This window comes from Anomaloglossus baeobatrachus, chromosome 1 (genome assembly GCF_048569485.1).
Source record: "Anomaloglossus baeobatrachus isolate aAnoBae1 chromosome 1, aAnoBae1.hap1, whole genome shotgun sequence".
Taxonomy (NCBI): domain Eukaryota; kingdom Metazoa; phylum Chordata; class Amphibia; order Anura; family Aromobatidae; genus Anomaloglossus; species Anomaloglossus baeobatrachus.
This window is the reverse complement of record NC_134353.1, coordinates 322,101,600-322,127,569: the sequence shown is the minus strand read 5'-3', so window position 1 is coordinate 322,127,569 and position 25,970 is coordinate 322,101,600. Positions and strand designations below refer to the sequence as shown.

The window sequence follows — 25,970 nt, the reverse complement described above, 5'->3', positions numbered from 1 at the left end:
TCCTCATGCACACTCAAGAATCACCTAAGAACGAAGTCAAGGTACGTGCTAGGTTTATGGTAAAAGGCAAGGCGCCTGAACAGGGACTTGAACCCTGGACCCTCAGATTAAAAGTCTGATGCTCTACCGACTGAGCTACCCAGGCTCGTGCAGAGCAGCCCATTTAGCACATTTAGGAAGAACATCTCACTATGCATTTCGAAGAACCTTCCGAGATGTTCCTTTTTGCTTAGGACTGTACACAAACAAAACCAAAGTCCGCACACATTCTGCCACAGAAAGCAAGTGCCAGGTTATATCTCCTGGTATTCTCTATGGAGGCAAAAGTGGGGAAAAGGAGTAAGCAGCATCGTCAAAGACAATAAGAATTGGCTAAGTATAGTCAGGTGCAGCTGCAGTATTAAGCAACTGTTTAAGCTTTTTTTCCAAACTCAATTCACTGCCACACAGATCATTAGGGCTGTGTAATGTCTCACATACTTTTACAGAGAAAAACAAAACAAGGATTCTTCAATTTCTGTGTGCGGTTTCTGAAAGACATCACAAATGCAAGTCCCCACCCACCAGCTCAGAGAAGACTGAAAGTTAGAGACAGACTCAACGGAGGGAAATAATGCTGGATACAAGTCATGTAATAACCAGAACAACGCTTAATCCTCATGCACACTCAAGAATCACCTAAGAACGAAGTCAAGGTACGTGCTAGGTTTATGGTAAAAGGCAAGGCGCCTGAACAGGGACTTGAACCCTGGACCCTCAGATTAAAAGTCTGATGCTCTACCGACTGAGCTACCCAGGCTCGTGCAGAGCAGCCCATTTAGCACATTTAGGAAGAACATCTCACTATGCATTTCGAAGAACCTTCCGAGATGTTCCTTTTTGCTTAGGACTGTACACAAACAAAACCAAAGTCCGCACACATTCTGCCACAGAAAGCAAGTGCCAGGTTATATCTCCTGGTATTCTCTATGGAGGCAAAAGTGGGGAAAAGGAGTAAGCAGCATCGTCAAAGACAATAAGAATTGGCTAAGTATAGTCAGGTGCAGCTGCAGTATTAAGCAACTGTTTAAGCTTTTTTTCCAAACTCAATTCACTGCCACACAGATCATTAGGGCTGTGTAATGTCTCACATACTTTTACAGAGAAAAACAAAACAAGGATTCTTCAATTTCTGTGTGCGGTTTCTGAAAGACATCACAAATGCAAGTCCCCACCCACCAGCTCAGAGAAGACTGAAAGTTAGAGACAGACTCAACGGAGGGAAATAATGCTGGATACAAGTCATGTAATAACCAGAACAACGCTTAATCCTCATGCACACTCAAGAATCACCTAAGAACGAAGTCAAGGTACGTGCTAGGTTTATGGTAAAAGGCAAGGCGTCTGAACAGGGACTTGAACCCTGGACCCTCAGATTAAAAGTCTGATGCTCTACCGACTGAGCTACCCAGGCTCGTGCAGAGCAGCCCATTTAGCACATTTAGGAAGAACATCTCACTATGCATTTCGAAGAACCTTCCGAGATGTTCCTTTTTGCTTAGGACTGTACACAAACAAAACCAAAGTCCGCACACATTCTGCCACAGAAAGCAAGTGCCAGGTTATATCTCCTGGTATTCTCTATGGAGGCAAAAGTGGGGAAAAGGAGTAAGCAGCATCGTCAAAGACAATAAGAATTGGCTAAGTATAGTCAGGTGCAGCTGCAGTATTAAGCAACTGTTTAAGCTTTTTTTCCAAACTCAATTCACTGCCACACAGATCATTAGGGCTGTGTAATGTCTCACATACTTTTACAGAGAAAAACAAAACAAGGATTCTTCAATTTCTGTGTGCGGTTTCTGAAAGACATCACAAATGCAAGTCCCCACCCACCAGCTCAGAGAAGACTGAAAGTTAGAGACAGACTCAACGGAGGGAAATAATGCTGGATACAAGTCATGTAATAACCAGAACAACGCTTAATCCTCATGCACACTCAAGAATCACCTAAGAACGAAGTCAAGGTACGTGCTAGGTTTATGGTAAAAGGCAAGGCGCCTGAACAGGGACTTGAACCCTGGACCCTCAGATTAAAAGTCTGATGCTCTACCGACTGAGCTACCCAGGCTCGTGCAGAGCAGCCCATTTAGCACATTTAGGAAGAACATCTCACTATGCATTTCGAAGAACCTTCCGAGATGTTCCTTTTTGCTTAGGACTGTACACAAACAAAACCAAAGTCCGCACACATTCTGCCACAGAAAGCAAGTGCCAGGTTATATCTCCTGGTATTCTCTATGGAGGCAAAAGTGGGGAAAAGGAGTAAGCAGCATCGTCAAAGACAATAAGAATTGGCTAAGTATAGTCAGGTGCAGCTGCAGTATTAAGCAACTGTTTAAGCTTTTTTTCCAAACTCAATTCACTGCCACACAGATCATTAGGGCTGTGTAATGTCTCACATACTTTTACAGAGAAAAACAAAACAAGGATTCTTCAATTTCTGTGTGCGGTTTCTGAAAGACATCACAAATGCAAGTCCCCACCCACCAGCTCAGAGAAGACTGAAAGTTAGAGACAGACTCAACGGAGGGAAATAATGCTGGATACAAGTCATGTAATAACCAGAACAACGCTTAATCCTCATGCACACTCAAGAATCACCTAAGAACGAAGTCAAGGTACGTGCTAGGTTTATGGTAAAAGGCAAGGCGCCTGAACAGGGACTTGAACCCTGGACCCTCAGATTAAAAGTCTGATGCTCTACCGACTGAGCTACCCAGGCTCGTGCAGAGCAGCCCATTTAGCACATTTAGGAAGAACATCTCACTATGCATTTCGAAGAACCTTCCGAGATGTTCCTTTTTGCTTAGGACTGTACACAAACAAAACCAAAGTCCGCACACATTCTGCCACAGAAAGCAAGTGCCAGGTTATATCTCCTGGTATTCTCTATGGAGGCAAAAGTGGGGAAAAGGAGTAAGCAGCATCGTCAAAGACAATAAGAATTGGCTAAGTATAGTCAGGTGCAGCTGCAGTATTAAGCAACTGTTTAAGCTTTTTTTCCAAACTCAATTCACTGCCACACAGATCATTAGGGCTGTGTAATGTCTCACATACTTTTACAGAGAAAAACAAAACAAGGATTCTTCAATTTCTGTGTGCGGTTTCTGAAAGACATCACAAATGCAAGTCCCCACCCACCAGCTCAGAGAAGACTGAAAGTTAGAGACAGACTCAACGGAGGGAAATAATGCTGGATACAAGTCATGTAATAACCAGAACAACGCTTAATCCTCATGCACACTCAAGAATCACCTAAGAACGAAGTCAAGGTACGTGCTAGGTTTATGGTAAAAGGCAAGGCGCCTGAACAGGGACTTGAACCCTGGACCCTCAGATTAAAAGTCTGATGCTCTACCGACTGAGCTACCCAGGCTCGTGCAGAGCAGCCCATTTAGCACATTTAGGAAGAACATCTCACTATGCATTTCGAAGAACCTTCCGAGATGTTCCTTTTTGCTTAGGACTGTACACAAACAAAACCAAAGTCCGCACACATTCTGCCACAGAAAGCAAGTGCCAGGTTATATCTCCTGGTATTCTCTATGGAGGCAAAAGTGGGGAAAAGGAGTAAGCAGCATCGTCAAAGACAATAAGAATTGGCTAAGTATAGTCAGGTGCAGCTGCAGTATTAAGCAACTGTTTAAGCTTTTTTTCCAAACTCAATTCACTGCCACACAGATCATTAGGGCTGTGTAATGTCTCACATACTTTTACAGAGAAAAACAAAACAAGGATTCTTCAATTTCTGTGTGCGGTTTCTGAAAGACATCACAAATGCAAGTCCCCACCCACCAGCTCAGAGAAGACTGAAAGTTAGAGACAGACTCAACGGAGGGAAATAATGCTGGATACAAGTCATGTAATAACCAGAACAACGCTTAATCCTCATGCACACTCAAGAATCACCTAAGAACGAAGTCAAGGTACGTGCTAGGTTTATGGTAAAAGGCAAGGCGCCTGAACAGGGACTTGAACCCTGGACCCTCAGATTAAAAGTCTGATGCTCTACCGACTGAGCTACCCAGGCTCGTGCAGAGCAGCCCATTTAGCACATTTAGGAAGAACATCTCACTATGCATTTCGAAGAACCTTCCGAGATGTTCCTTTTTGCTTAGGACTGTACACAAACAAAACCAAAGTCCGCACACATTCTGCCACAGAAAGCAAGTGCCAGGTTATATCTCCTGGTATTCTCTATGGAGGCAAAAGTGGGGAAAAGGAGTAAGCAGCATCGTCAAAGACAATAAGAATTGGCTAAGTATAGTCAGGTGCAGCTGCAGTATTAAGCAACTGTTTAAGCTTTTTTTCCAAACTCAATTCACTGCCACACAGATCATTAGGGCTGTGTAATGTCTCACATACTTTTACAGAGAAAAACAAAACAAGGATTCTTCAATTTCTGTGTGCGGTTTCTGAAAGACATCACAAATGCAAGTCCCCACCCACCAGCTCAGAGAAGACTGAAAGTTAGAGACAGACTCAACGGAGGGAAATAATGCTGGATACAAGTCATGTAATAACCAGAACAACGCTTAATCCTCATGCACACTCAAGAATCACCTAAGAACGAAGTCAAGGTACGTGCTAGGTTTATGGTAAAAGGCAAGGCGCCTGAACAGGGACTTGAACCCTGGACCCTCAGATTAAAAGTCTGATGCTCTACCGACTGAGCTACCCAGGCTCGTGCAGAGCAGCCCATTTAGCACATTTAGGAAGAACATCTCACTATGCATTTCGAAGAACCTTCCGAGATGTTCCTTTTTGCTTAGGACTGTACACAAACAAAACCAAAGTCCGCACACATTCTGCCACAGAAAGCAAGTGCCAGGTTATATCTCCTGGTATTCTCTATGGAGGCAAAAGTGGGGAAAAGGAGTAAGCAGCATCGTCAAAGACAATAAGAATTGGCTAAGTATAGTCAGGTGCAGCTGCAGTATTAAGCAACTGTTTAAGCTTTTTTTCCAAACTCAATTCACTGCCACACAGATCATTAGGGCTGTGTAATGTCTCACATACTTTTACAGAGAAAAACAAAACAAGGATTCTTCAATTTCTGTGTGCGGTTTCTGAAAGACATCACAAATGCAAGTCCCCACCCACCAGCTCAGAGAAGACTGAAAGTTAGAGACAGACTCAACGGAGGGAAATAATGCTGGATACAAGTCATGTAATAACCAGAACAACGCTTAATCCTCATGCACACTCAAGAATCACCTAAGAACGAAGTCAAGGTACGTGCTAGGTTTATGGTAAAAGGCAAGGCGCCTGAACAGGGACTTGAACCCTGGACCCTCAGATTAAAAGTCTGATGCTCTACCGACTGAGCTACCCAGGCTCGTGCAGAGCAGCCCATTTAGCACATTTAGGAAGAACATCTCACTATGCATTTCGAAGAACCTTCCGAGATGTTCCTTTTTGCTTAGGACTGTACACAAACAAAACCAAAGTCCGCACACATTCTGCCACAGAAAGCAAGTGCCAGGTTATATCTCCTGGTATTCTCTATGGAGGCAAAAGTGGGGAAAAGGAGTAAGCAGCATCGTCAAAGACAATAAGAATTGGCTAAGTATAGTCAGGTGCAGCTGCAGTATTAAGCAACTGTTTAAGCTTTTTTTCCAAACTCAATTCACTGCCACACAGATCATTAGGGCTGTGTAATGTCTCACATACTTTTACAGAGAAAAACAAAACAAGGATTCTTCAATTTCTGTGTGCGGTTTCTGAAAGACATCACAAATGCAAGTCCCCACCCACCAGCTCAGAGAAGACTGAAAGTTAGAGACAGACTCAACGGAGGGAAATAATGCTGGATACAAGTCATGTAATAACCAGAACAACGCTTAATCCTCATGCACACTCAAGAATCACCTAAGAACGAAGTCAAGGTACGTGCTAGGTTTATGGTAAAAGGCAAGGCGCCTGAACAGGGACTTGAACCCTGGACCCTCAGATTAAAAGTCTGATGCTCTACCGACTGAGCTACCCAGGCTCGTGCAGAGCAGCCCATTTAGCACATTTAGGAAGAACATCTCACTATGCATTTCGAAGAACCTTCCGAGATGTTCCTTTTTGCTTAGGACTGTACACAAACAAAACCAAAGTCCGCACACATTCTGCCACAGAAAGCAAGTGCCAGGTTATATCTCCTGGTATTCTCTATGGAGGCAAAAGTGGGGAAAAGGAGTAAGCAGCATCGTCAAAGACAATAAGAATTGGCTAAGTATAGTCAGGTGCAGCTGCAGTATTAAGCAACTGTTTAAGCTTTTTTTCCAAACTCAATTCACTGCCACACAGATCATTAGGGCTGTGTAATGTCTCACATACTTTTACAGAGAAAAACAAAACAAGGATTCTTCAATTTCTGTGTGCGGTTTCTGAAAGACATCACAAATGCAAGTCCCCACCCACCAGCTCAGAGAAGACTGAAAGTTAGAGACAGACTCAACGGAGGGAAATAATGCTGGATACAAGTCATGTAATAACCAGAACAACGCTTAATCCTCATGCACACTCAAGAATCACCTAAGAACGAAGTCAAGGTACGTGCTAGGTTTATGGTAAAAGGCAAGGCGCCTGAACAGGGACTTGAACCCTGGACCCTCAGATTAAAAGTCTGATGCTCTACCGACTGAGCTACCCAGGCTCGTGCAGAGCAGCCCATTTAGCACATTTAGGAAGAACATCTCACTATGCATTTCGAAGAACCTTCCGAGATGTTCCTTTTTGCTTAGGACTGTACACAAACAAAACCAAAGTCCGCACACATTCTGCCACAGAAAGCAAGTGCCAGGTTATATCTCCTGGTATTCTCTATGGAGGCAAAAGTGGGGAAAAGGAGTAAGCAGCATCGTCAAAGACAATAAGAATTGGCTAAGTATAGTCAGGTGCAGCTGCAGTATTAAGCAACTGTTTAAGCTTTTTTTCCAAACTCAATTCACTGCCACACAGATCATTAGGGCTGTGTAATGTCTCACATACTTTTACAGAGAAAAACAAAACAAGGATTCTTCAATTTCTGTGTGCGGTTTCTGAAAGACATCACAAATGCAAGTCCCCACCCACCAGCTCAGAGAAGACTGAAAGTTAGAGACAGACTCAACGGAGGGAAATAATGCTGGATACAAGTCATGTAATAACCAGAACAACGCTTAATCCTCATGCACACTCAAGAATCACCTAAGAACGAAGTCAAGGTACGTGCTAGGTTTATGGTAAAAGGCAAGGCGCCTGAACAGGGACTTGAACCCTGGACCCTCAGATTAAAAGTCTGATGCCCTACCGACTGAGCTACCCAGGCTCGTGCAGAGCAGCCCATTTAGCACATTTAGGAAGAACATCTCACTATGCATTTCGAAGAACCTTCCGAGATGTTCCTTTTTGCTTAGGACTGTACACAAACAAAACCAAAGTCCGCACACATTCTGCCACAGAAAGCAAGTGCCAGGTTATATCTCCTGGTATTCTCTATGGAGGCAAAAGTGGGGAAAAGGAGTAAGCAGCATCGTCAAAGACAATAAGAATTGGCTAAGTATAGTCAGGTGCAGCTGCAGTATTAAGCAACTGTTTAAGCTTTTTTTCCAAACTCAATTCACTGCCACACAGATCATTAGGGCTGTGTAATGTCTCACATACTTTTACAGAGAAAAACAAAACAAGGATTCTTCAATTTCTGTGTGCGGTTTCTGAAAGACATCACAAATGCAAGTCCCCACCCACCAGCTCAGAGAAGACTGAAAGTTAGAGACAGACTCAACGGAGGGAAATAATGCTGGATACAAGTCATGTAATAACCAGAACAACGCTTAATCCTCATGCACACTCAAGAATCACCTAAGAACGAAGTCAAGGTACGTGCTAGGTTTATGGTAAAAGGCAAGGCGCCTGAACAGGGACTTGAACCCTGGACCCTCAGATTAAAAGTCTGATGCTCTACCGACTGAGCTACCCAGGCTCGTGCAGAGCAGCCCATTTAGCACATTTAGGAAGAACATCTCACTATGCATTTCGAAGAACCTTCCGAGATGTTCCTTTTTGCTTAGGACTGTACACAAACAAAACCAAAGTCCGCACACATTCTGCCACAGAAAGCAAGTGCCAGGTTATATCTCCTGGTATTCTCTATGGAGGCAAAAGTGGGGAAAAGGAGTAAGCAGCATCGTCAAAGACAATAAGAATTGGCTAAGTATAGTCAGGTGCAGCTGCAGTATTAAGCAACTGTTTAAGCTTTTTTTCCAAACTCAATTCACTGCCACACAGATCATTAGGGCTGTGTAATGTCTCACATACTTTTACAGAGAAAAACAAAACAAGGATTCTTCAATTTCTGTGTGCGGTTTCTGAAAGACATCACAAATGCAAGTCCCCACCCACCAGCTCAGAGAAGACTGAAAGTTAGAGACAGACTCAACGGAGGGAAATAATGCTGGATACAAGTCATGTAATAACCAGAACAACGCTTAATCCTCATGCACACTCAAGAATCACCTAAGAACGAAGTCAAGGTACGTGCTAGGTTTATGGTAAAAGGCAAGGCGCCTGAACAGGGACTTGAACCCTGGACCCTCAGATTAAAAGTCTGATGCCCTACCGACTGAGCTACCCAGGCTCGTGCAGAGCAGCCCATTTAGCACATTTAGGAAGAACATCTCACTATGCATTTCGAAGAACCTTCCGAGATGTTCCTTTTTGCTTAGGACTGTACACAAACAAAACCAAAGTCCGCACACATTCTGCCACAGAAAGCAAGTGCCAGGTTATATCTCCTGGTATTCTCTATGGAGGCAAAAGTGGGGAAAAGGAGTAAGCAGCATCGTCAAAGACAATAAGAATTGGCTAAGTATAGTCAGGTGCAGCTGCAGTATTAAGCAACTGTTTAAGCTTTTTTTCCAAACTCAATTCACTGCCACACAGATCATTAGGGCTGTGTAATGTCTCACATACTTTTACAGAGAAAAACAAAACAAGGATTCTTCAATTTCTGTGTGCGGTTTCTGAAAGACATCACAAATGCAAGTCCCCACCCACCAGCTCAGAGAAGACTGAAAGTTAGAGACAGACTCAACGGAGGGAAATAATGCTGGATACAAGTCATGTAATAACCAGAACAACGCTTAATCCTCATGCACACTCAAGAATCACCTAAGAACGAAGTCAAGGTACGTGCTAGGTTTATGGTAAAAGGCAAGGCGCCTGAACAGGGACTTGAACCCTGGACCCTCAGATTAAAAGTCTGATGCTCTACCGACTGAGCTACCCAGGCTCGTGCAGAGCAGCCCATTTAGCACATTTAGGAAGAACATCTCACTATGCATTTCGAAGAACCTTCCGAGATGTTCCTTTTTGCTTAGGACTGTACACAAACAAAACCAAAGTCCGCACACATTCTGCCACAGAAAGCAAGTGCCAGGTTATATCTCCTGGTATTCTCTATGGAGGCAAAAGTGGGGAAAAGGAGTAAGCAGCATCGTCAAAGACAATAAGAATTGGCTAAGTATAGTCAGGTGCAGCTGCAGTATTAAGCAACTGTTTAAGCTTTTTTTCCAAACTCAATTCACTGCCACACAGATCATTAGGGCTGTGTAATGTCTCACATACTTTTACAGAGAAAAACAAAACAAGGATTCTTCAATTTCTGTGTGCGGTTTCTGAAAGACATCACAAATGCAAGTCCCCACCCACCAGCTCAGAGAAGACTGAAAGTTAGAGACAGACTCAACGGAGGGAAATAATGCTGGATACAAGTCATGTAATAACCAGAACAACGCTTAATCCTCATGCACACTCAAGAATCACCTAAGAACGAAGTCAAGGTACGTGCTAGGTTTATGGTAAAAGGCAAGGCGCCTGAACAGGGACTTGAACCCTGGACCCTCAGATTAAAAGTCTGATGCTCTACCGACTGAGCTACCCAGGCTCGTGCAGAGCAGCCCATTTAGCACATTTAGGAAGAACATCTCACTATGCATTTCGAAGAACCTTCCGAGATGTTCCTTTTTGCTTAGGACTGTACACAAACAAAACCAAAGTCCGCACACATTCTGCCACAGAAAGCAAGTGCCAGGTTATATCTCCTGGTATTCTCTATGGAGGCAAAAGTGGGGAAAAGGAGTAAGCAGCATCGTCAAAGACAATAAGAATTGGCTAAGTATAGTCAGGTGCAGCTGCAGTATTAAGCAACTGTTTAAGCTTTTTTTCCAAACTCAATTCACTGCCACACAGATCATTAGGGCTGTGTAATGTCTCACATACTTTTACAGAGAAAAACAAAACAAGGATTCTTCAATTTCTGTGTGCGGTTTCTGAAAGACATCACAAATGCAAGTCCCCACCCACCAGCTCAGAGAAGACTGAAAGTTAGAGACAGACTCAACGGAGGGAAATAATGCTGGATACAAGTCATGTAATAACCAGAACAACGCTTAATCCTCATGCACACTCAAGAATCACCTAAGAACGAAGTCAAGGTACGTGCTAGGTTTATGGTAAAAGGCAAGGCGCCTGAACAGGGACTTGAACCCTGGACCCTCAGATTAAAAGTCTGATGCTCTACCGACTGAGCTACCCAGGCTCGTGCAGAGCAGCCCATTTAGCACATTTAGGAAGAACATCTCACTATGCATTTCGAAGAACCTTCCGAGATGTTCCTTTTTGCTTAGGACTGTACACAAACAAAACCAAAGTCCGCACACATTCTGCCACAGAAAGCAAGTGCCAGGTTATATCTCCTGGTATTCTCTATGGAGGCAAAAGTGGGGAAAAGGAGTAAGCAGCATCGTCAAAGACAATAAGAATTGGCTAAGTATAGTCAGGTGCAGCTGCAGTATTAAGCAACTGTTTAAGCTTTTTTTCCAAACTCAATTCACTGCCACACAGATCATTAGGGCTGTGTAATGTCTCACATACTTTTACAGAGAAAAACAAAACAAGGATTCTTCAATTTCTGTGTGCGGTTTCTGAAAGACATCACAAATGCAAGTCCCCACCCACCAGCTCAGAGAAGACTGAAAGTTAGAGACAGACTCAACGGAGGGAAATAATGCTGGATACAAGTCATGTAATAACCAGAACAACGCTTAATCCTCATGCACACTCAAGAATCACCTAAGAACGAAGTCAAGGTACGTGCTAGGTTTATGGTAAAAGGCAAGGCGCCTGAACAGGGACTTGAACCCTGGACCCTCAGATTAAAAGTCTGATGCTCTACCGACTGAGCTACCCAGGCTCGTGCAGAGCAGCCCATTTAGCACATTTAGGAAGAACATCTCACTATGCATTTCGAAGAACCTTCCGAGATGTTCCTTTTTGCTTAGGACTGTACACAAACAAAACCAAAGTCCGCACACATTCTGCCACAGAAAGCAAGTGCCAGGTTATATCTCCTGGTATTCTCTATGGAGGCAAAAGTGGGGAAAAGGAGTAAGCAGCATCGTCAAAGACAATAAGAATTGGCTAAGTATAGTCAGGTGCAGCTGCAGTATTAAGCAACTGTTTAAGCTTTTTTTCCAAACTCAATTCACTGCCACACAGATCATTAGGGCTGTGTAATGTCTCACATACTTTTACAGAGAAAAACAAAACAAGGATTCTTCAATTTCTGTGTGCGGTTTCTGAAAGACATCACAAATGCAAGTCCCCACCCACCAGCTCAGAGAAGACTGAAAGTTAGAGACAGACTCAACGGAGGGAAATAATGCTGGATACAAGTCATGTAATAACCAGAACAACGCTTAATCCTCATGCACACTCAAGAATCACCTAAGAACGAAGTCAAGGTACGTGCTAGGTTTATGGTAAAAGGCAAGGTGCCTGAACAGGGACTTGAACCCTGGACCCTCAGATTAAAAGTCTGATGCTCTACCGACTGAGCTACCCAGGCTCGTGCAGAGCAGCCCATTTAGCACATTTAGGAAGAACATCTCACTATGCATTTCGAAGAACCTTCCGAGATGTTCCTTTTTGCTTAGGACTGTACACAAACAAAACCAAAGTCCGCACACATTCTGCCACAGAAAGCAAGTGCCAGGTTATATCTCCTGGTATTCTCTATGGAGGCAAAAGTGGGGAAAAGGAGTAAGCAGCATCGTCAAAGACAATAAGAATTGGCTAAGTATAGTCAGGTGCAGCTGCAGTATTAAGCAACTGTTTAAGCTTTTTTTCCAAACTCAATTCACTGCCACACAGATCATTAGGGCTGTGTAATGTCTCACATACTTTTACAGAGAAAAACAAAACAAGGATTCTTCAATTTCTGTGTGCGGTTTCTGAAAGACATCACAAATGCAAGTCCCCACCCACCAGCTCAGAGAAGACTGAAAGTTAGAGACAGACTCAACGGAGGGAAATAATGCTGGATACAAGTCATGTAATAACCAGAACAACGCTTAATCCTCATGCACACTCAAGAATCACCTAAGAACGAAGTCAAGGTACGTGCTAGGTTTATGGTAAAAGGCAAGGCGCCTGAACAGGGACTTGAACCCTGGACCCTCAGATTAAAAGTCTGATGCTCTACCGACTGAGCTACCCAGGCTCGTGCAGAGCAGCCCATTTAGCACATTTAGGAAGAACATCTCACTATGCATTTCGAAGAACCTTCCGAGATGTTCCTTTTTGCTTAGGACTGTACACAAACAAAACCAAAGTCCGCACACATTCTGCCACAGAAAGCAAGTGCCAGGTTATATCTCCTGGTATTCTCTATGGAGGCAAAAGTGGGGAAAAGGAGTAAGCAGCATCGTCAAAGACAATAAGAATTGGCTAAGTATAGTCAGGTGCAGCTGCAGTATTAAGCAACTGTTTAAGCTTTTTTTCCAAACTCAATTCACTGCCACACAGATCATTAGGGCTGTGTAATGTCTCACATACTTTTACAGAGAAAAACAAAACAAGGATTCTTCAATTTCTGTGTGCGGTTTCTGAAAGACATCACAAATGCAAGTCCCCACCCACCAGCTCAGAGAAGACTGAAAGTTAGAGACAGACTCAACGGAGGGAAATAATGCTGGATACAAGTCATGTAATAACCAGAACAACGCTTAATCCTCATGCACACTCAAGAATCACCTAAGAACGAAGTCAAGGTACGTGCTAGGTTTATGGTAAAAGGCAAGGCGCCTGAACAGGGACTTGAACCCTGGACCCTCAGATTAAAAGTCTGATGCTCTACCGACTGAGCTACCCAGGCTCGTGCAGAGCAGCCCATTTAGCACATTTAGGAAGAACATCTCACTATGCATTTCGAAGAACCTTCCGAGATGTTCCTTTTTGCTTAGGACTGTACACAAACAAAACCAAAGTCCGCACACATTCTGCCACAGAAAGCAAGTGCCAGGTTATATCTCCTGGTATTCTCTATGGAGGCAAAAGTGGGGAAAAGGAGTAAGCAGCATCGTCAAAGACAATAAGAATTGGCTAAGTATAGTCAGGTGCAGCTGCAGTATTAAGCAACTGTTTAAGCTTTTTTTCCAAACTCAATTCACTGCCACACAGATCATTAGGGCTGTGTAATGTCTCACATACTTTTACAGAGAAAAACAAAACAAGGATTCTTCAATTTCTGTGTGCGGTTTCTGAAAGACATCACAAATGCAAGTCCCCACCCACCAGCTCAGAGAAGACTGAAAGTTAGAGACAGACTCAACGGAGGGAAATAATGCTGGATACAAGTCATGTAATAACCAGAACAACGCTTAATCCTCATGCACACTCAAGAATCACCTAAGAACGAAGTCAAGGTACGTGCTAGGTTTATGGTAAAAGGCAAGGCGCCTGAACAGGGACTTGAACCCTGGACCCTCAGATTAAAAGTCTGATGCTCTACCGACTGAGCTACCCAGGCTCGTGCAGAGCAGCCCATTTAGCACATTTAGGAAGAACATCTCACTATGCATTTCGAAGAACCTTCCGAGATGTTCCTTTTTGCTTAGGACTGTACACAAACAAAACCAAAGTCCGCACACATTCTGCCACAGAAAGCAAGTGCCAGGTTATATCTCCTGGTATTCTCTATGGAGGCAAAAGTGGGGAAAAGGAGTAAGCAGCATCGTCAAAGACAATAAGAATTGGCTAAGTATAGTCAGGTGCAGCTGCAGTATTAAGCAACTGTTTAAGCTTTTTTTCCAAACTCAATTCACTGCCACACAGATCATTAGGGCTGTGTAATGTCTCACATACTTTTACAGAGAAAAACAAAACAAGGATTCTTCAATTTCTGTGTGCGGTTTCTGAAAGACATCACAAATGCAAGTCCCCACCCACCAGCTCAGAGAAGACTGAAAGTTAGAGACAGACTCAACGGAGGGAAATAATGCTGGATACAAGTCATGTAATAACCAGAACAACGCTTAATCCTCATGCACACTCAAGAATCACCTAAGAACGAAGTCAAGGTACGTGCTAGGTTTATGGTAAAAGGCAAGGCGCCTGAACAGGGACTTGAACCCTGGACCCTCAGATTAAAAGTCTGATGCTCTACCGACTGAGCTACCCAGGCTCGTGCAGAGCAGCCCATTTAGCACATTTAGGAAGAACATCTCACTATGCATTTCGAAGAACCTTCCGAGATGTTCCTTTTTGCTTAGGACTGTACACAAACAAAACCAAAGTCCGCACACATTCTGCCACAGAAAGCAAGTGCCAGGTTATATCTCCTGGTATTCTCTATGGAGGCAAAAGTGGGGAAAAGGAGTAAGCAGCATCGTCAAAGACAATAAGAATTGGCTAAGTATAGTCAGGTGCAGCTGCAGTATTAAGCAACTGTTTAAGCTTTTTTTCCAAACTCAATTCACTGCCACACAGATCATTAGGGCTGTGTAATGTCTCACATACTTTTACAGAGAAAAACAAAACAAGGATTCTTCAATTTCTGTGTGCGGTTTCTGAAAGACATCACAAATGCAAGTCCCCACCCACCAGCTCAGAGAAGACTGAAAGTTAGAGACAGACTCAACGGAGGGAAATAATGCTGGATACAAGTCATGTAATAACCAGAACAACGCTTAATCCTCATGCACACTCAAGAATCACCTAAGAACGAAGTCAAGGTACGTGCTAGGTTTATGGTAAAAGGCAAGGCGCCTGAACAGGGACTTGAACCCTGGACCCTCAGATTAAAAGTCTGATGCTCTACCGACTGAGCTACCCAGGATCGTGCAGAGCAGCCCATTTAGCACATTTAGGAAGAACATCTCACTATGCATTTCGAAGAACCTTCCGAGATGTTCCTTTTTGCTTAGGACTGTACACAAACAAAACCAAAGTCCGCACACATTCTGCCACAGAAAGCAAGTGCCAGGTTATATCTCCTGGTATTCTCTATGGAGGCAAAAGTGGGGAAAAGGAGTAAGCAGCATCGTCAAAGACAATAAGAATTGGCTAAGTATAGTCAGGTGCAGCTGCAGTATTAAGCAACTGTTTAAGCTTTTTTTCCAAACTCAATTCACTGCCACACAGATCATTAGGGCTGTGTAATGTCTCACATACTTTTACAGAGAAAAACAAAACAAGGATTCTTCAATTTCTGTGTGCGGTTTCTGAAAGACATCACAAATGCAAGTCCCCACCCACCAGCTCAGAGAAGACTGAAAGTTAGAGACAGACTCAACGGAGGGAAATAATGCTGGATACAAGTCATGTAATAACCAGAACAACGCTTAATCCTCATGCACACTCAAGAATCACCTAAGAACGAAGTCAAGGTACGTGCTAGGTTTATGGTAAAAGGCAAGGCGCCTGAACAGGGACTTGAACCCTGGACCCTCAGATTAAAAGTCTGATGCTCTACCGACTGAGCTACCCAGGCTCGTGCAGAGCAGCCCATTTAGCACATTTAGGAAGAACATCTCACTATGCATTTCGAAGAACCTTCCGAGATGTTCCTTTTTGCTTAGGACTGTACACAAACAAAACCAAAGTCCGCACACATTCTGCCACAGAAAGCAAGTGCCAGGTTATATCTCCTGGTATTCTCTATGGAGGCAAAAGTGGGGAAAAGGAGTAAGCAGCATCGTCAAAGACAATAAGAATTGGCTAAGTATAGTCAGGTGCAGCTGCAGTATTAAGCAACTGTTTAAGCTTTTTTCCAAACTCAATTCACTGCCACACAGATCATTAGGGCTGTGTAATGTCTCACATACTTTTACAGAGAAAAACAAAACAAGGATTCTTCAATTTCTGTGTGCGGTTTCTGAAAGACATCACAAATGCAAGTCCCCACCCACCAGCTCAGAGAAGACTGAAAGTTAGAGACAGACTCAACGGAGGGAAATAATGCTGGATACAAGTCATGTAATAACCAGAACAACGCTTAATCCTCATGCACACTCAAGAATCACCTAAGAACGAAGTCAAGGTACGTGCTAGGTTTATGGTAAAAGGCAAGGCGCCTGAACAGGGACTTGAACCCTGGACCCTCAGATTAAAAGTCTGATGCTCTACCGACTGAGCTACCCAGGCTCGTGCAGAGCAGCCCATTTAGCACATTTAGGAAGAACATCTCACTATGCATTTCGAAGAACCTTCCGAGATGTTCCTTTTTGCTTAGGACTGTACACAAACAAAACCAAAGTCCGCACACATTCTGCCACAGAAAGCAAGTGCCAGGTTATATCTCCTGGTATTCTCTATGGAGGCAAAAGTGGGGAAAAGGAGTAAGCAGCATCGTCAAAGACAATAAGAATTGGCTAAGTATAGTCAGGTGCAGCTGCAGTATTAAGCAACTGTTTAAGCTTTTTTTCCAAACTCAATTCACTGCCACACAGATCATTAGGGCTGTGTAATGTCTCACATACTTTTACAGAGAAAAACAAAACAAGGATTCTTCAATTTCTGTGTGCGGTTTCTGAAAGACATCACAAATGCAAGTCCCCACCCACCAGCTCAGAGAAGACTGAAAGTTAGAGACAGACTCAACGGAGGGAAATAATGCTGGATACAAGTCATGTAATAACCAGAACAACGCTTAATCCTCATGCACACTCAAGAATCACCTAAGAACGAAGTCAAGGTACGTGCTAGGTTTATGGTAAAAGGCAAGGCGCCTGAACAGGGACTTGAACCCTGGACCCTCAGATTAAAAGTCTGATGCTCTACCGACTGAGCTACCCAGGCTCGTGCAGAGCAGCCCATTTAGCACATTTAGGAAGAACATCTCACTATGCATTTCGAAGAACCTTCCGAGATGTTCCTTTTTGCTTAGGACTGTACACAAACAAAACCAAAGTCCGCACACATTCTGCCACAGAAAGCAAGTGCCAGGTTATATCTCCTGGTATTCTCTATGGAGGCAAAAGTGGGGAAAAGGAGTAAGCAGCATCGTCAAAGACAATAAGAATTGGCTAAGTATAGTCAGGTGCAGCTGCAGTATTAAGCAACTGTTTAAGCTTTTTTTCCAAACTCAATTCACTGCCACACAGATCATTAGGGCTGTGTAATGTCTCACATACTTTTACAGAGAAAAACAAAACAAGGATTCTTCAATTTCTGTGTGCGGTTTCTGAAAGACATCACAAATGCAAGTCCCCACCCACCAGCTCAGAGAAGACTGAAAGTTAGAGACAGACTCAACGGAGGGAAATAATGCTGGATACAAGTCATGTAATAACCAGAACAACGCTTAATCCTCATGCACACTCAAGAATCACCTAAGAACGAAGTCAAGGTACGTGCTAGGTTTATGGTAAAAGGCAAGGCGCCTGAACAGGGACTTGAACCCTGGACCCTCAGATTAAAAGTCTGATGCTCTACCGACTGAGCTACCCAGGCTCGTGCAGAGCAGCCCATTTAGCACATTTAGGAAGAACATCTCACTATGCATTTCGAAGAACCTTCCGAGATGTTCCTTTTTGCTTAGGACTGTACACAAACAAAACCAAAGTCCGCACACATTCTGCCACAGAAAGCAAGTGCCAGGTTATATCTCCTGGTATTCTCTATGGAGGCAAAAGTGGGGAAAAGGAGTAAGCAGCATCGTCAAAGACAATAAGAATTGGCTAAGTATAGTCAGGTGCAGCTGCAGTATTAAGCAACTGTTTAAGCTTTTTTTCCAAACTCAATTCACTGCCACACAGATCATTAGGGCTGTGTAATGTCTCACATACTTTTACAGAGAAAAACAAAACAAGGATTCTTCAATTTCTGTGTGCGGTTTCTGAAAGACATCACAAATGCAAGTCCCCACCCACCAGCTCAGAGAAGACTGAAAGTTAGAGACAGACTCAACGGAGGGAAATAATGCTGGATACAAGTCATGTAATAACCAGAACAACGCTTAATCCTCATGCACACTCAAGAATCACCTAAGAACGAAGTCAAGGTACGTGCTAGGTTTATGGTAAAAGGCAAGGCGCCTGAACAGGGACTTGAACCCTGGACCCTCAGATTAAAAGTCTGATGCTCTACCGACTGAGCTACCCAGGCTCGTGCAGAGCAGCCCATTTAGCACATTTAGGAAGAACATCTCACTATGCATTTCGAAGAACCTTCCGAGATGTTCCTTTTTGCTTAGGACTGTACACAAACAAAACCAAAGTCCGCACACATTCTGCCACAGAAAGCAAGTGCCAGGTTATATCTCCTGGTATTCTCTATGGAGGCAAAAGTGGGGAAAAGGAGTAAGCAGCATCGTCAAAGACAATAAGAATTGGCTAAGTATAGTCAGGTGCAGCTGCAGTATTAAGCAACTGTTTAAGCTTTTTTTCCAAACTCAATTCACTGCCACACAGATCATTAGGGCTGTGTAATGTCTCACATACTTTTACAGAGAAAAACAAAACAAGGATTCTTCAATTTCTGTGTGCGGTTTCTGAAAGACATCACAAATGCAAGTCCCCACCCACCAGCTCAGAGAAGACTGAAAGTTAGAGACAGACTCAACGGAGGGAAATAATGCTGGATACAAGTCATGTAATAACCAGAACAACGCTTAATCCTCATGCACACTCAAGAATCACCTAAGAACGAAGTCAAGGTACGTGCTAGGTTTATGGTAAAAGGCAAGGCGCCTGAACAGGGACTTGAACCCTGGACCCTCAGATTAAAAGTCTGATGCTCTACCGACTGAGCTACCCAGGCTCGTGCAGAGCAGCCCATTTAGCACATTTAGGAAGAACATCTCACTATGCATTTCGAAGAACCTTCCGAGATGTTCCTTTTTGCTTAGGACTGTACACAAACAAAACCAAAGTCCGCACACATTCTGCCACAGAAAGCAAGTGCCAGGTTATATCTCCTGGTATTCTCTATGGAGGCAAAAGTGGGGAAAAGGAGTAAGCAGCATCGTCAAAGACAATAAGAATTGGCTAAGTATAGTCAGGTGCAGCTGCAGTATTAAGCAACTGTTTAAGCTTTTTTTCCAAACTCAATTCACTGCCACACAGATCATTAGGGCTGTGTAATGTCTCACATACTTTTACAGAGAAAAACAAAACAAGGATTCTTCAATTTCTGTGTGCGGTTTCTGAAAGACATCACAAATGCAAGTCCCCACCCACCAGCTCAGAGAAGACTGAAAGTTAGAGACAGACTCAACGGAGGGAAATAATGCTGGATACAAGTCATGTAATAACCAGAACAACGCTTAATCCTCATGCACACTCAAGAATCACCTAAGAACGAAGTCAAGGTACGTGCTAGGTTTATGGTAAAAGGCAAGGCGCCTGAACAGGGACTTGAACCCTGGACCCTCAGATTAAAAGTCTGATGCTCTACCGACTGAGCTACCCAGGCTCGTGCAGAGCAGCCCATTTAGCACATTTAGGAAGAACATCTCACTATGCATTTCGAAGAACCTTCCGAGATGTTCCTTTTTGCTTAGGACTGTACACAAACAAAACCAAAGTCCGCACACATTCTGCCACAGAAAGCAAGTGCCAGGTTATATCTCCTGGTATTCTCTATGGAGGCAAAAGTGGGGAAAAGGAGTAAGCAGCATCGTCAAAGACAATAAGAATTGGCTAAGTATAGTCAGGTGCAGCTGCAGTATTAAGCAACTGTTTAAGCTTTTTTTCCAAACTCAATTCACTGCCACACAGATCATTAGGGCTGTGTAATGTCTCACATACTTTTACAGAGAAAAACAAAACAAGGATTCTTCAATTTCTGTGTGCGGTTTCTGAAAGACATCACAAATGCAAGTCCCCACCCACCAGCTCAGAGAAGACTGAAAGTTAGAGACAGACTCAACGGAGGGAAATAATGCTGGATACAAGTCATGTAATAACCAGAACAACGCTTAATCCTCATGCACACTCAAGAATCACCTAAGAACGAAGTCAAGGTACGTGCTAGGTTTATGGTAAAAGGCAAGGCGCCTGAACAGGGACTTGAACCCTGGACCCTCAGATTAAAAGTCTGATGCTCTACCGACTGAGCTACCCAGGCTCGTGCAGAGCAGCCCATTTAGCACATTTAGGAAGAACATCTCACTATGCATTTCGAAGAACCTTCCGAGATGTTCCTTTTTGCTTAGGACTGTACACAAACAAAACCAAAGTCCGCACACATTCTGCCACAGAAAGCAAGTGCCAGGTTATATCTCCTGGTATTCTCTATGGAGGCAAAAGTGGGGAAAAGGAGTAAGCAGCATCGTCAAAGACAATAAGAATTGGCTAAGTATAGTCAGGTGCAGCTGCAGTATTAAGCAACTGTTTAAGCTTTTTTTCCAAACTCAATTCACTGCCACACAGATCATTAGGGCTGTGTAATGTCTCACATACTTTTACAGAGAAAAACAAAACAAGGATTCTTCAATTTCTGTGTGCGGTTTCTGAAAGACATCACAAATGCAAGTCCCCACCCACCAGCTCAGAGAAGACTGAAAGTTAGAGACAGACTCAACGGAGGGAAATAATGCTGGATACAAGTCATGTAATAACCAGAACAACGCTTAATCCTCATGCACACTCAAGAATCACCTAAGAACGAAGTCAAGGTACGTGCTAGGTTTATGGTAAAAGGCAAGGCGCCTGAACAGGGACTTGAACCCTGGACCCTCAGATTAAAAGTCTGATGCTCTACCGACTGAGCTACCCAGGCTCGTGCAGAGCAGCCCATTTAGCACATTTAGGAAGAACATCTCACTATGCATTTCGAAGAACCTTCCGAGATGTTCCTTTTTGCTTAGGACTGTACACAAACAAAACCAAAGTCCGCACACATTCTGCCACAGAAAGCAAGTGCCAGGTTATATCTCCTGGTATTCTCTATGGAGGCAAAAGTGGGGAAAAGGAGTAAGCAGCATCGTCAAAGACAATAAGAATTGGCTAAGTATAGTCAGGTGCAGCTGCAGTATTAAGCAACTGTTTAAGCTTTTTTTCCAAACTCAATTCACTGCCACACAGATCATTAGGGCTGTGTAATGTCTCACATACTTTTACAGAGAAAAACAAAACAAGGATTCTTCAATTTCTGTGTGCGGTTTCTGAAAGACATCACAAATGCAAGTCCCCACCCACCAGCTCAGAGAAGACTGAAAGTTAGAGACAGACTCAACGGAGGGAAATAATGCTGGATACAAGTCATGTAATAACCAGAACAACGCTTAATCCTCATGCACACTCAAGAATCACCTAAGAACGAAGTCAAGGTACGTGCTAGGTTTATGGTAAAAGGCAAGGCGCCTGAACAGGGACTTGAACCCTGGACCCTCAGATTAAAAGTCTGATGCTCTACCGACTGAGCTACCCAGGCTCGTGCAGAGCAGCCCATTTAGCACATTTAGGAAGAACATCTCACTATGCATTTCGAAGAACCTTCCGAGATGTTCCTTTTTGCTTAGGACTGTACACAAACAAAACCAAAGTCCGCACACATTCTGCCACAGAAAGCAAGTGCCAGGTTATATCTCCTGGTATTCTCTATGGAGGCAAAAGTGGGGAAAAGGAGTAAGCAGCATCGTCAAAGACAATAAGAATTGGCTAAGTATAGTCAGGTGCAGCTGCAGTATTAAGCAACTGTTTAAGCTTTTTTTCCAAACTCAATTCACTGCCACACAGATCATTAGGGCTGTGTAATGTCTCACATACTTTTACAGAGAAAAACAAAACAAGGATTCTTCAATTTCTGTGTGCGGTTTCTGAAAGACATCACAAATGCAAGTCCCCACCCACCAGCTCAGAGAAGACTGAAAGTTAGAGACAGACTCAACGGAGGGAAATAATGCTGGATACAAGTCATGTAATAACCAGAACAACGCTTAATCCTCATGCACACTCAAGAATCACCTAAGAACGAAGTCAAGGTACGTGCTAGGTTTATGGTAAAAGGCAAGGCGCCTGAACAGGGACTTGAACCCTGGACCCTCAGATTAAAAGTCTGATGCTCTACCGACTGAGCTACCCAGGCTCGTGCAGAGCAGCCCATTTAGCACATTTAGGAAGAACATCTCACTATGCATTTCGAAGAACCTTCCGAGATGTTCCTTTTTGCTTAGGACTGTACACAAACAAAACCAAAGTCCGCACACATTCTGCCACAGAAAGCAAGTGCCAGGTTATATCTCCTGGTATTCTCTATGGAGGCAAAAGTGGGGAAAAGGAGTAAGCAGCATCGTCAAAGACAATAAGAATTGGCTAAGTATAGTCAGGTGCAGCTGCAGTATTAAGCAACTGTTTAAGCTTTTTTTCCAAACTCAATTCACTGCCACACAGATCATTAGGGCTGTGTAATGTCTCACATACTTTTACAGAGAAAAACAAAACAAGGATTCTTCAATTTCTGTGTGCGGTTTCTGAAAGACATCACAAATGCAAGTCCCCACCCACCAGCTCAGAGAAGACTGAAAGTTAGAGACAGACTCAACGGAGGGAAATAATGCTGGATACAAGTCATGTAATAACCAGAACAACGCTTAATCCTCATGCACACTCAAGAATCACCTAAGAACGAAGTCAAGGTACGTGCTAGGTTTATGGTAAAAGGCAAGGCGCCTGAACAGGGACTTGAACCCTGGACCCTCAGATTAAAAGTCTGATGCTCTACCGACTGAGCTACCCAGGCTCGTGCAGAGCAGCCCATTTAGCACATTTAGGAAGAACATCTCACTATGCATTTCGAAGAACCTTCCGAGATGTTCCTTTTTGCTTAGGACTGTACACAAACAAAACCAAAGTCCGCACACATTCTGCCACAGAAAGCAAGTGCCAGGTTATATCTCCTGGTATTCTCTATGGAGGCAAAAGTGGGGAAAAGGAGTAAGCAGCATCGTCAAAGACAATAAGAATTGGCTAAGTATAGTCAGGTGCAGCTGCAGTATTAAGCAACTGTTTAAGCTTTTTTTCCAAACTCAATTCACTGCCACACAGATCATTAGGGCTGTGTAATGTCTCACATACTTTTACAGAGAAAAACAAAACAAGGATTCTTCAATTTCTGTGTGCGGTTTCTGAAAGACATCACAAATGCAAGTCCCCACCCACCAGCTCAGAGAAGACTGAAAGTTAGAGACAGACTCAACGGAGGGAAATAATGCTGGATACAAGTCATGTAATAACCAGAACAACGCTTAATCCTCATGCACACTCAAGAATCACCTAAGAACGAAGTCAAGGTACGTGCTAGGTTTATGGTAAAAGGCAAGGCGCCTGAACAGGGACTTGAACCCTGGACCCTCAGATTAAAAGTCTGATGCTCTACCGACTGAGCTACCCAGGCTCGTGCAGAGCAGCCCATTTAGCACATTTAGGAAGAACATCTCACTATGCATTTCGAAGAACCTTCCGAGATGTTCCTTTTTGCTTAGGACTGTACACAAACAAAACCAAAGTCCGCACACATTCTGCCACAGAAAGCAAGTGCCAGGTTATATCTCCTGGTATTCTCTATGGAGGCAAAAGTGGGGAAAAGGAGTAAGCAGCATCGTCAAAGACAATAAGAATTGGCTAAGTATAGTCAGGTGCAGCTGCAGTATTAAGCAACTGTTTAAGCTTTTTTTCCAAACTCAATTCACTGCCACACAGATCATTAGGGCTGTGTAATGTCTCACATACTTTTACAGAGAAAAACAAAACAAGGATTCTTCAATTTCTGTGTGCGGTTTCTGAAAGACATCACAAATGCAAGTCCCCACCCACCAGCTCAGAGAAGACTGAAAGTTAGAGACAGACTCAACGGAGGGAAATAATGCTGGATACAAGTCATGTAATAACCAGAACAACGCTTAATCCTCATGCACACTCAAGAATCACCTAAGAACGAAGTCAAGGTACGTGCTAGGTTTATGGTAAAAGGCAAGGCGCCTGAACAGGGACTTGAACCCTGGACCCTCAGATTAAAAGTCTGATGCTCTACCGACTGAGCTACCCAGGCTCGTGCAGAGCAGCCCATTTAGCACATTTAGGAAGAACATCTCACTATGCATTTCGAAGAACCTTCCGAGATGTTCCTTTTTGCTTAGGACTGTACACAAACAAAACCAAAGTCCGCACACATTCTGCCACAGAAAGCAAGTGCCAGGTTATATCTCCTGGTATTCTCTATGGAGGCAAAAGTGGGGAAAAGGAGTAAGCAGCATCGTCAAAGACAATAAGAATTGGCTAAGTATAGTCAGGTGCAGCTGCAGTATTAAGCAACTGTTTAAGCTTTTTTTCCAAACTCAATTCACTGCCACACAGATCATTAGGGCTGTGTAATGTCTCACATACTTTTACAGAGAAAAACAAAACAAGGATTCTTCAATTTCTGTGTGCGGTTTCTGAAAGACATCACAAATGCAAGTCCCCACCCACCAGCTCAGAGAAGACTGAAAGTTAGAGACAGACTCAACGGAGGGAAATAATGCTGGATACAAGTCATGTAATAACCAGAACAACGCTTAATCCTCATGCACACTCAAGAATCACCTAAGAACGAAGTCAAGGTACGTGCTAGGTTTATGGTAAAAGGCAAGGCGCCTGAACAGGGACTTGAACCCTGGACCCTCAGATTAAAAGTCTGATGCTCTACCGACTGAGCTACCCAGGCTCGTGCAGAGCAGCCCATTTAGCACATTTAGGAAGAACATCTCACTATGCATTTCGAAGAACCTTCCGAGATGTTCCTTTTTGCTTAGGACTGTACACAAACAAAACCAAAGTCCGCACACATTCTGCCACAGAAAGCAAGTGCCAGGTTATATCTCCTGGTATTCTCTATGGAGGCAAAAGTGGGGAAAAGGAGTAAGCAGCATCGTCAAAGACAATAAGAATTGGCTAAGTATAGTCAGGTGCAGCTGCAGTATTAAGCAACTGTTTAAGCTTTTTTTCCAAACTCAATTCACTGCCACACAGATCATTAGGGCTGTGTAATGTCTCACATACTTTTACAGAGAAAAACAAAACAAGGATTCTTCAATTTCTGTGTGCGGTTTCTGAAAGACATCACAAATGCAAGTCCCCACCCACCAGCTCAGAGAAGACTGAAAGTTAGAGACAGACTCAACGGAGGGAAATAATGCTGGATACAAGTCATGTAATAACCAGAACAACGCTTAATCCTCATGCACACTCAAGAATCACCTAAGAACGAAGTCAAGGTACGTGCTAGGTTTATGGTAAAAGGCAAGGCGCCTGAACAGGGACTTGAACCCTGGACCCTCAGATTAAAAGTCTGATGCTCTACCGACTGAGCTACCCAGGCTCGTGCAGAGCAGCCCATTTAGCACATTTAGGAAGAACATCTCACTATGCATTTCGAAGAACCTTCCGAGATGTTCCTTTTTGCTTAGGACTGTACACAAACAAAACCAAAGTCCGCACACATTCTGCCACAGAAAGCAAGTGCCAGGTTATATCTCCTGGTATTCTCTATGGAGGCAAAAGTGGGGAAAAGGAGTAAGCAGCATCGTCAAAGACAATAAGAATTGGCTAAGTATAGTCAGGTGCAGCTGCAGTATTAAGCAACTGTTTAAGCTTTTTTTCCAAACTCAATTCACTGCCACACAGATCATTAGGGCTGTG

General features: G+C 43.5%; 40 non-coding genes across 40 annotated transcripts; all 40 read right to left on the bottom strand.

Moving 5' to 3' along the window:
- Nucleotides 1-72: 72 nt before the first annotated feature.
- TRNAK-UUU (transfer RNA lysine (anticodon UUU)) lies at nucleotides 73-145 on the bottom strand. The gene has a single exon. It is a non-coding gene; the product is annotated as a tRNA-Lys (tRNA).
- Nucleotides 146-726: 581 nt separating this feature from the next.
- On the bottom strand, nucleotides 727-799 carry TRNAK-UUU (transfer RNA lysine (anticodon UUU)). The gene has a single exon. It is a non-coding gene; the product is annotated as a tRNA-Lys (tRNA).
- Nucleotides 800-1,380: 581 nt separating this feature from the next.
- TRNAK-UUU (transfer RNA lysine (anticodon UUU)) lies at nucleotides 1,381-1,453 on the bottom strand. The gene has a single exon. It is a non-coding gene; the product is annotated as a tRNA-Lys (tRNA).
- A 581-nt stretch (nucleotides 1,454-2,034) lies between these two features.
- TRNAK-UUU (transfer RNA lysine (anticodon UUU)) lies at nucleotides 2,035-2,107 on the bottom strand. The gene has a single exon. It is a non-coding gene; the product is annotated as a tRNA-Lys (tRNA).
- Nucleotides 2,108-2,688: 581 nt separating this feature from the next.
- TRNAK-UUU (transfer RNA lysine (anticodon UUU)) lies at nucleotides 2,689-2,761 on the bottom strand. The gene has a single exon. It is a non-coding gene; the product is annotated as a tRNA-Lys (tRNA).
- A 581-nt stretch (nucleotides 2,762-3,342) lies between these two features.
- TRNAK-UUU (transfer RNA lysine (anticodon UUU)) lies at nucleotides 3,343-3,415 on the bottom strand. The gene has a single exon. It is a non-coding gene; the product is annotated as a tRNA-Lys (tRNA).
- Nucleotides 3,416-3,996: 581 nt separating this feature from the next.
- Nucleotides 3,997-4,069, bottom strand: TRNAK-UUU (transfer RNA lysine (anticodon UUU)). The gene has a single exon. It is a non-coding gene; the product is annotated as a tRNA-Lys (tRNA).
- A 581-nt stretch (nucleotides 4,070-4,650) lies between these two features.
- Nucleotides 4,651-4,723, bottom strand: TRNAK-UUU (transfer RNA lysine (anticodon UUU)). The gene has a single exon. It is a non-coding gene; the product is annotated as a tRNA-Lys (tRNA).
- Nucleotides 4,724-5,304: 581 nt separating this feature from the next.
- On the bottom strand, nucleotides 5,305-5,377 carry TRNAK-UUU (transfer RNA lysine (anticodon UUU)). Its single transcript has one exon. It is a non-coding gene; the product is annotated as a tRNA-Lys (tRNA).
- A 581-nt stretch (nucleotides 5,378-5,958) lies between these two features.
- TRNAK-UUU (transfer RNA lysine (anticodon UUU)) lies at nucleotides 5,959-6,031 on the bottom strand. The gene has a single exon. It is a non-coding gene; the product is annotated as a tRNA-Lys (tRNA).
- A 581-nt stretch (nucleotides 6,032-6,612) lies between these two features.
- Nucleotides 6,613-6,685, bottom strand: TRNAK-UUU (transfer RNA lysine (anticodon UUU)). The gene has a single exon. It is a non-coding gene; the product is annotated as a tRNA-Lys (tRNA).
- A 581-nt stretch (nucleotides 6,686-7,266) lies between these two features.
- Nucleotides 7,267-7,339, bottom strand: TRNAK-UUU (transfer RNA lysine (anticodon UUU)). The gene has a single exon. It is a non-coding gene; the product is annotated as a tRNA-Lys (tRNA).
- A 581-nt stretch (nucleotides 7,340-7,920) lies between these two features.
- On the bottom strand, nucleotides 7,921-7,993 carry TRNAK-UUU (transfer RNA lysine (anticodon UUU)). Its single transcript has one exon. It is a non-coding gene; the product is annotated as a tRNA-Lys (tRNA).
- Nucleotides 7,994-8,574: 581 nt separating this feature from the next.
- TRNAK-UUU (transfer RNA lysine (anticodon UUU)) lies at nucleotides 8,575-8,647 on the bottom strand. The gene has a single exon. It is a non-coding gene; the product is annotated as a tRNA-Lys (tRNA).
- Nucleotides 8,648-9,228: 581 nt separating this feature from the next.
- TRNAK-UUU (transfer RNA lysine (anticodon UUU)) lies at nucleotides 9,229-9,301 on the bottom strand. The gene has a single exon. It is a non-coding gene; the product is annotated as a tRNA-Lys (tRNA).
- Nucleotides 9,302-9,882: 581 nt separating this feature from the next.
- On the bottom strand, nucleotides 9,883-9,955 carry TRNAK-UUU (transfer RNA lysine (anticodon UUU)). Its single transcript has one exon. It is a non-coding gene; the product is annotated as a tRNA-Lys (tRNA).
- A 581-nt stretch (nucleotides 9,956-10,536) lies between these two features.
- TRNAK-UUU (transfer RNA lysine (anticodon UUU)) lies at nucleotides 10,537-10,609 on the bottom strand. Its single transcript has one exon. It is a non-coding gene; the product is annotated as a tRNA-Lys (tRNA).
- A 581-nt stretch (nucleotides 10,610-11,190) lies between these two features.
- On the bottom strand, nucleotides 11,191-11,263 carry TRNAK-UUU (transfer RNA lysine (anticodon UUU)). The gene has a single exon. It is a non-coding gene; the product is annotated as a tRNA-Lys (tRNA).
- Nucleotides 11,264-11,844: 581 nt separating this feature from the next.
- On the bottom strand, nucleotides 11,845-11,917 carry TRNAK-UUU (transfer RNA lysine (anticodon UUU)). Its single transcript has one exon. It is a non-coding gene; the product is annotated as a tRNA-Lys (tRNA).
- A 581-nt stretch (nucleotides 11,918-12,498) lies between these two features.
- Nucleotides 12,499-12,571, bottom strand: TRNAK-UUU (transfer RNA lysine (anticodon UUU)). Its single transcript has one exon. It is a non-coding gene; the product is annotated as a tRNA-Lys (tRNA).
- Nucleotides 12,572-13,152: 581 nt separating this feature from the next.
- Nucleotides 13,153-13,225, bottom strand: TRNAK-UUU (transfer RNA lysine (anticodon UUU)). The gene has a single exon. It is a non-coding gene; the product is annotated as a tRNA-Lys (tRNA).
- Nucleotides 13,226-13,806: 581 nt separating this feature from the next.
- Nucleotides 13,807-13,879, bottom strand: TRNAK-UUU (transfer RNA lysine (anticodon UUU)). Its single transcript has one exon. It is a non-coding gene; the product is annotated as a tRNA-Lys (tRNA).
- A 581-nt stretch (nucleotides 13,880-14,460) lies between these two features.
- On the bottom strand, nucleotides 14,461-14,533 carry TRNAK-UUU (transfer RNA lysine (anticodon UUU)). Its single transcript has one exon. It is a non-coding gene; the product is annotated as a tRNA-Lys (tRNA).
- A 581-nt stretch (nucleotides 14,534-15,114) lies between these two features.
- TRNAK-UUU (transfer RNA lysine (anticodon UUU)) lies at nucleotides 15,115-15,187 on the bottom strand. The gene has a single exon. It is a non-coding gene; the product is annotated as a tRNA-Lys (tRNA).
- Nucleotides 15,188-15,768: 581 nt separating this feature from the next.
- On the bottom strand, nucleotides 15,769-15,841 carry TRNAK-UUU (transfer RNA lysine (anticodon UUU)). Its single transcript has one exon. It is a non-coding gene; the product is annotated as a tRNA-Lys (tRNA).
- Nucleotides 15,842-16,421: 580 nt separating this feature from the next.
- Nucleotides 16,422-16,494, bottom strand: TRNAK-UUU (transfer RNA lysine (anticodon UUU)). The gene has a single exon. It is a non-coding gene; the product is annotated as a tRNA-Lys (tRNA).
- Nucleotides 16,495-17,075: 581 nt separating this feature from the next.
- On the bottom strand, nucleotides 17,076-17,148 carry TRNAK-UUU (transfer RNA lysine (anticodon UUU)). Its single transcript has one exon. It is a non-coding gene; the product is annotated as a tRNA-Lys (tRNA).
- Nucleotides 17,149-17,729: 581 nt separating this feature from the next.
- Nucleotides 17,730-17,802, bottom strand: TRNAK-UUU (transfer RNA lysine (anticodon UUU)). The gene has a single exon. It is a non-coding gene; the product is annotated as a tRNA-Lys (tRNA).
- Nucleotides 17,803-18,383: 581 nt separating this feature from the next.
- On the bottom strand, nucleotides 18,384-18,456 carry TRNAK-UUU (transfer RNA lysine (anticodon UUU)). The gene has a single exon. It is a non-coding gene; the product is annotated as a tRNA-Lys (tRNA).
- Nucleotides 18,457-19,037: 581 nt separating this feature from the next.
- Nucleotides 19,038-19,110, bottom strand: TRNAK-UUU (transfer RNA lysine (anticodon UUU)). The gene has a single exon. It is a non-coding gene; the product is annotated as a tRNA-Lys (tRNA).
- Nucleotides 19,111-19,691: 581 nt separating this feature from the next.
- TRNAK-UUU (transfer RNA lysine (anticodon UUU)) lies at nucleotides 19,692-19,764 on the bottom strand. Its single transcript has one exon. It is a non-coding gene; the product is annotated as a tRNA-Lys (tRNA).
- A 581-nt stretch (nucleotides 19,765-20,345) lies between these two features.
- TRNAK-UUU (transfer RNA lysine (anticodon UUU)) lies at nucleotides 20,346-20,418 on the bottom strand. Its single transcript has one exon. It is a non-coding gene; the product is annotated as a tRNA-Lys (tRNA).
- Nucleotides 20,419-20,999: 581 nt separating this feature from the next.
- On the bottom strand, nucleotides 21,000-21,072 carry TRNAK-UUU (transfer RNA lysine (anticodon UUU)). The gene has a single exon. It is a non-coding gene; the product is annotated as a tRNA-Lys (tRNA).
- A 581-nt stretch (nucleotides 21,073-21,653) lies between these two features.
- TRNAK-UUU (transfer RNA lysine (anticodon UUU)) lies at nucleotides 21,654-21,726 on the bottom strand. The gene has a single exon. It is a non-coding gene; the product is annotated as a tRNA-Lys (tRNA).
- A 581-nt stretch (nucleotides 21,727-22,307) lies between these two features.
- TRNAK-UUU (transfer RNA lysine (anticodon UUU)) lies at nucleotides 22,308-22,380 on the bottom strand. The gene has a single exon. It is a non-coding gene; the product is annotated as a tRNA-Lys (tRNA).
- A 581-nt stretch (nucleotides 22,381-22,961) lies between these two features.
- TRNAK-UUU (transfer RNA lysine (anticodon UUU)) lies at nucleotides 22,962-23,034 on the bottom strand. Its single transcript has one exon. It is a non-coding gene; the product is annotated as a tRNA-Lys (tRNA).
- Nucleotides 23,035-23,615: 581 nt separating this feature from the next.
- On the bottom strand, nucleotides 23,616-23,688 carry TRNAK-UUU (transfer RNA lysine (anticodon UUU)). Its single transcript has one exon. It is a non-coding gene; the product is annotated as a tRNA-Lys (tRNA).
- Nucleotides 23,689-24,269: 581 nt separating this feature from the next.
- On the bottom strand, nucleotides 24,270-24,342 carry TRNAK-UUU (transfer RNA lysine (anticodon UUU)). Its single transcript has one exon. It is a non-coding gene; the product is annotated as a tRNA-Lys (tRNA).
- A 581-nt stretch (nucleotides 24,343-24,923) lies between these two features.
- On the bottom strand, nucleotides 24,924-24,996 carry TRNAK-UUU (transfer RNA lysine (anticodon UUU)). Its single transcript has one exon. It is a non-coding gene; the product is annotated as a tRNA-Lys (tRNA).
- A 581-nt stretch (nucleotides 24,997-25,577) lies between these two features.
- Nucleotides 25,578-25,650, bottom strand: TRNAK-UUU (transfer RNA lysine (anticodon UUU)). The gene has a single exon. It is a non-coding gene; the product is annotated as a tRNA-Lys (tRNA).
- Between the last annotated feature and the right edge of the window lie 320 nt (nucleotides 25,651-25,970).